This window comes from Haliotis rubra, unplaced genomic scaffold, assembly GCF_003918875.1.
Source record: "Haliotis rubra isolate DU_JTF1 unplaced genomic scaffold, ASM391887v1 Scf432, whole genome shotgun sequence".
NCBI lineage: Eukaryota > Metazoa > Mollusca > Gastropoda > Lepetellida > Haliotidae > Haliotis > Haliotis rubra.
In genome coordinates this window covers 619,577-625,690 of record NW_025767116.1, presented here as the reverse complement: position 1 = coordinate 625,690, position 6,114 = coordinate 619,577, and the positions used below count along the sequence as shown (strand labels likewise).

At 46.8% G+C, this 6,114-nt stretch overlaps 1 long non-coding RNA gene across 1 annotated transcript; it reads left to right on the top strand.

Moving 5' to 3' along the window:
- The first annotated feature begins 176 nt into the window (after nucleotides 1–176).
- Nucleotides 177–1,219, top strand: LOC124289099. The gene is made up of 4 exons (XR_006901589.1): nucleotides 177–392; nucleotides 497–689; nucleotides 930–996; nucleotides 1,153–1,219. It is a non-coding gene; the product is annotated as an uncharacterized LOC124289099 (long non-coding RNA).
- The last annotated feature ends 4,895 nt before the right edge of the window (nucleotides 1,220–6,114 follow it).

The following is a 6,114-nucleotide window of genomic DNA, read 5'->3' as shown; positions in this document are numbered from 1 at the left end:
AGGCATACTCAAGGAGGACGACATGCATGACTGAACAGTCAATGCAACAGGCAGGTGTGAAGGAAAAGGTTCAATGTCTTTTCACCGTGTGAGCATACATGGGTGGTCCCTATCCCAACCCGTCAGTCATGTCTACAGCGAGATACACGGGCGCGTTGAATGGATAGTTACTATATGTCAATCATTATTCGTAAAATATCCTTTATAGACATCATCTGCACACCAGAGCCTTATTTTAGTTTCAACAACGAGCGAGACAACATGAACGTTTACTGTATCCAGACTGAACATGGACTCAAGGAACGCGTGAGTGTAGTTCTCAGTATTTCATTTAAATAAATGAGAATACTATACAGCTAACAAATGTTTCTGGTTTGAGTGAAAAAGAAAAGGTATATGTTACTAAAATAATTATGAGTGTGTCTCATTACCAACTTTATGAAGAAAACAATGTTGTATGTATAGTATGAATTGAAATTAATGTTCTGTCTTTCAGACCATTCACCTGTCGAGAGTGTGGGAAAACGTTTTCCCGAAAAGATAACCTTTCCCGACACATGCGTTGCACTCATGAGAGGGAGCAACCACATGTTTGCGATAGGTGCAGTAAATCATTCACAAGACATGAGAAGTTGAAACAACACACATGTGCCCTATCGCAGCGACGACTATCAGAATATCGATGTAGCGTAAGTTTTCATTCTCATTTTATTGTCGCGAATGGAAGGTTAATTTGATTAGATCACTGTATGAACTTGTGCAGGATTTTTATCTTCGTATGCTTTTCAAAAGCTAATTCCGTGAGATTTCATTTTAACACAAATGCTTCATTTTATGTTGAAAACGTGTACGTCATGTTATGTTAATATGAGTGTCGTTACTAAACTCGAACAGTCCCTTTAATAACACTGCTGTATTTCTACATACAGAAATGCCCCGAGGTGTTCCCCTCTCCCCATGACTTGACAGTGCATTTTCGACGGTTTCACTCTAGTGGTAAGTTGAACGTTCCATAATGCCTTCGGTAGTAAATGTATGTAAGACATGATTTATCGCATTGAACACAACACGTTCGTGACTTCGAGCTTATCGTTTCACTTGAACGAAATATGTTCATATAGGTTATAGATTGAACATATCTTCTCTCCACAGACGCATCACAGGCGTCACGTGATGATGCACAGCCGTCTACCTCGAGAGGAGTGTCGATTAGTGAGGGTAAGTTCGTTTTTGTATCTCTCTACCACTTATTCATGTACGATGTTGTCTAGCATTAACGAGGTTCTCATACAAGCAAAGGGTTTCAATGTGTGTGTGTGTGTGCGTGCGTGCGTGCGTGCGTGCGTGCGTGCGTGTGTGTGTGTGTGTGTGTGTGTGTGATGTGTTTGTAGATAGCGTTAACCGAGAACGTTTCCAATAAACTGTTTTGTATTTCAGGGACAAACTACCCCTACACCGTCCACCTCCTCGGGCCAGGCTGCAAGGACGAGAAAGTCTCGTGCTAGTGGAGGTAGATATTGAATCGTATTCTATAAGCTATAAGGGATTTAGCTAGCCCTGAACGATATGTTAATTCAGTTCGTCGTGGTATTCGCATTGAAAGGAAGATATAATGTGATAATCGTGAGTTATACTTGAAGCATAAGACCTGGTAGTGAGTGAGTGAGTGAGTGAGTGAGTGAGTGAATAATGCGATCCTAGTATTCATACATTGAATTTGTTCTCTATCACCAGCTCCCTCGTATTCCTGCGTCGCAGCATCGGATGGTTGTACCTGCCGGGCATGTCATAGGCGTTTCAAGGATCGGTTGTCTCTCTACCGTCATCAGATGATAGAGGGACACCGCGTCCTACCATCACAGTCCGGCAGGAGTAGGGATACTGATGCTGCTGCTGGCAGTGAGCTCCAACCACGCCCATGGGGAGAAGGTCCCGCTCCATGGGTAGACGAGAGCACTGGCGAGGTGGCAGAGCCCGGACTCCTATGACCTGGACGCTCCGTACATCCTCGCACGGGACCAACCCGGGGAGGTGTTTTCTATCTACAACCTCCCCCTTAACAACAACTTTTCGATAGGTGAGTTGATGGAACGTGCTAGGGATATATATCAATCGTTAAATCATAGTTTTAGATTGAATTTAGCGTTCGGTGTCATCCTACGGCACGTGGAGACGGGACGCTATCGATATTTCCATCCTTACGCTGTCGATCCGCTCTTTACTAGTCCTCTCTATATCACCGAATTGGAGGATCTCGAACGGTTATGCCAGAGACTGGAAAGCTTACATGTCATGTCCTTTCTCATGAAACAACGCCCCGATACCAAATGGAAACCTGTTTTGATTACCAATGTGAATTTCTTTATTTACAGAACAAAATTTTCCGCTCGGCCACCCTCCAGTCCCTCTCCCCGAATATATTAAAAATCATAAAGCTATCCTTTCTTTAGATTATAACAAGAAGACTAAACAACTTTATAAGGATCACTTATGCGCTTTCCGGTGTTTGGCATTGCATTGAGATCCTACAAGTCGGGGTGCTTTAGAAAAGCCTACCAAAGCTCTTTACTATCAGTGGGTCGTGTACTGTCGGGACCATCATCTCCAGTCTTTCTATAAGATTGGTCCCGAAGAGTATAAAGGTCTCGACCCAGCTCTCTTACCTCACTTTGAAGCCTGTTTCCGTGTGAATGTGAGCGTGTTCACTCTTGACGTAACAGGGATAGCTCAACCCGTGTATAAATCTAGAGGGGTGTATCAGGACCACATGTACTTAAATCGATTTGAAAATCACCTCTCCCTCATTACCAGTATGAACATCTATTGTAAACGCTACCAGTGTCCCACGTGCGAACGTCTCTTCCGGCGCGTTGATCTGACGCAAAAACACCAACGTCGTTGCACAGGTCAAACGACTTTGCGGTTCCCGGGTGGTTTCCACCACACCCCAAAGACCGTGTTTGACGAGCTGGAAGAGTTTGACTTCGTCGTCGAGGGTAGAGACAGATATTTTCGGTGGTTCATGGTATTCGATTTTGAGTGTTTTTTTAAATCCATGAATACCGGAACCCAAAAACTGAGATGGACACAAGAACACCACCCCATCTCAGTCAGCGTGTGTTCCAATGTGGAAGGGTTTACTTCACCACACTGCATCGTCGATTCCGATCCGGATCGATTGATTGCTGCCATGTTGGCATACATGACGGAAATAGGCAAAGCCGTTAACAAGCTAGCCAAAGAAAAATATAAAGAGGTGTTAGAAAGCTTGCGCGAGTGCATAAAGTCGTTGCCTGTGGAGGACAAACGACTGTTGACGATTATGATGATGATGATGTCAACGTCAGGGAGGGTGACAACCACCCCGCCCTTGGCAAACCTACTCGCACACACTCTACACCCGAAGCTAAGTGGGGAAAGCATGTGAGCGATCTCTGCGGGAAGCTTCACGGGTACTGTTCTCAAGTCCCCGTCCTCGGATTTAATTCAGCTCGTTACGACCTGAATACCATTAAGGAGAAACTACCCAAACATCTCTCTCTCGACGACAAGGAATCTCAGGCTTTCACCGTGAAGAAAAACAATGCTTACTTGTGTCAAAGTAATCAAAGTTTCAAATTTCTTGACGTCACGCAATATCTCTCTCCCGGAACGAGTTATGCTCAGTTTCTGAAAGCATTCGGCATGCAAGAGAAAAAGGGATTTTTCCCATATGAGCATCTCGACACTCCGGAAAAGCTAAACGAGACTCGGCTTCCCCTCTGGGCGAGGCATGGTATTCCAGTCTCAAACAGAAGTCCGTCCTCGACGATGGTGTGAAATCGATTGAGGAGAATTATGCCGACCTCGAGGAAGTTTGGAGACTGGAAGGCATGTCCACGTTTCGAGATTTCCTCGAGTGGTATAACAATCTGGACGTGGGTCCCTTTGTGGAAGCCGTACAAGCCATGCAGCAGTTTTATTTCGAGGACGGTATCGACCTCTTTAAAACCACTATGTCGGTACCCGGTGTGGCCCGACAGAAATTGTTCCGAGAGAGTCAAAAGAAAGGGGTCTCCTTTGCTCTGTTCGATAAACGCAACGAAGACCTCTATCACACCGTAAAGGCTAACGTGGTCGGCGGTCCTTCTATTATATTCACGAGGTACCACAAAGCCAATCAAACGTTGATTAGAGACCATCCCGACAAACGGTGTAAAAGGGTGGTTGGGTATGACGCAAACGCGTTATACTTGTGGGCTATAGATCAGCCCATGCCCACCGGTCCCTTTCGTTCGTAGGAGAGCCGAGAATCGATTCAAGCCGGAACGCAGGGACAGGTACGCGTGCATGTACGACTGGATGGATTGGTTGAGGGAGCAGGAAGGGCGGGACATTCAACACAAGTTAAACTGGGGGCGGGAAAAACGAGTCGGGCCATACTTGGTGGATGGGTTCATTCCCGGCTCCATGACCGTATACGAGTTTCATGGATGCTATTTCCACGGCCACCATTGTCACCTCACGGCGAAAGAGCGTGCTCAGGAAAAATTACGAGAACGATTGGAACAAAAATTAAAGGCAACCAGAGCGCGCGTTGCTTATATCCGTGATCTGGGTTACACGGTCGTAGAAATGTGGGAATGTAACTTTCGCGCCGAATGCAAAACTAATTCCCAGCTCTCATCCTTTATCCGAGGTCGACAACCACCTTTTTCTCAAAAGAAAGGGTGGAAGCAGGTCTCGGAACGGGACATGTTGAACGCTGTGGAAAAGGGGGAACTGTTCGGTATGGTGGAAGTGGACATTCGCGTCCCCGATCACTGGATGCCCGGACAGAACCCTCACGGCACTCATCTCTCCCCGGGGGAGTACTTTCAAGAGATGACTCCCCTGTTCTGCAATGCAGAAGTTCCTTTCGAGGTCCTCGGGGAACACATGCAGGAGTACATCAAGGAGAACGACTTGACTACAAAACCGCGTCGTATGCTCGTTGGCGGGTTAAAGCGCTGAGGAAAATCCTGATCGCCACCCCTCTGTTGCAATAGTATTTACAGCACGGCATGGTGGTCGATCGCATGTACCAAGTCGTCAAGTACACCCCAAACGAGTGTTTTCAGCAGTTTGTTCGGGACGTGTGCTCAGCCAGACGAGAAGCAGACCGAGATCACTCAGCAGCCATTCGCGGGGATACGGCTAAACTTTACGGGCAACTCCGCCGCACGGTTCGGTATTGATCAATAAAGAAAAACATCAGACCGTCTCGTACGTGTGTTGTCAAACGAAGGCCAGCACTCAAGTCAATTTACCTCAATTCAGGAAATTTACGGAACTAGGTGGGGGTTATTTCGAGGTGGAGAAAGCCAAGAAAGTCTTACACCTCGATACGCCCGTGCAGCTAGGGTATTTTATCCTGCAGTACGCCAAACTGCGCATGCTTCAATTTTACTACTATTTCATGGACGTGTACGTGGATCGTAGCGATTTTGAATACATGGAGATGGACACGGACAGCGCTTACATGGGTTTGAGCGCGAAATGTCTGTCCGATGTCATTAAACCCGGCAAACAGTTGGCGTACCAGCACCAGTTAAAGGGGCTCTGTGGTGATAATGACCCGCATGATAACTACCTCACGTGTTGGTTTCAACGCAGTTGCTGTTCTGTCCACGCCCTTCACGACTAACGTACTCCGGGTTTATTCAAACTCGAGTACGAAGGAGAGGAGATGATCGGACTGTGTAGTAAAACGTACTTGGTGTCACAGTCCAGTCTTCAGCAAACTCCAAAGCCAGTGCCGAGCTCGAGCGTACGAACGGCACAACGTTTACTACGCCGAGCTCGCCAACGGCTCGGTCGCATCAAGCCCGTCAATAACAAGGCCCGACGCCTCCGTTCAACCACCCCTATCGTCGGTCATTTGGAACGCTGGGTAAAATTCTCCTGTAAAGGCATCTCAAAACGCACATTGAAAACACCACTAAGAGCGTTTAGAGATGTTCTACGTACGCGAGTACCCGGCGAGGGGTTGAACAGAGGTTTCCGACTCAAGGGGAATATCATGTGTTCCTATCAACAAAAACGTCAGGGGTTGAGTTATCTCTACTGTAAACGTCGAGTGTTGAACGACGGCAT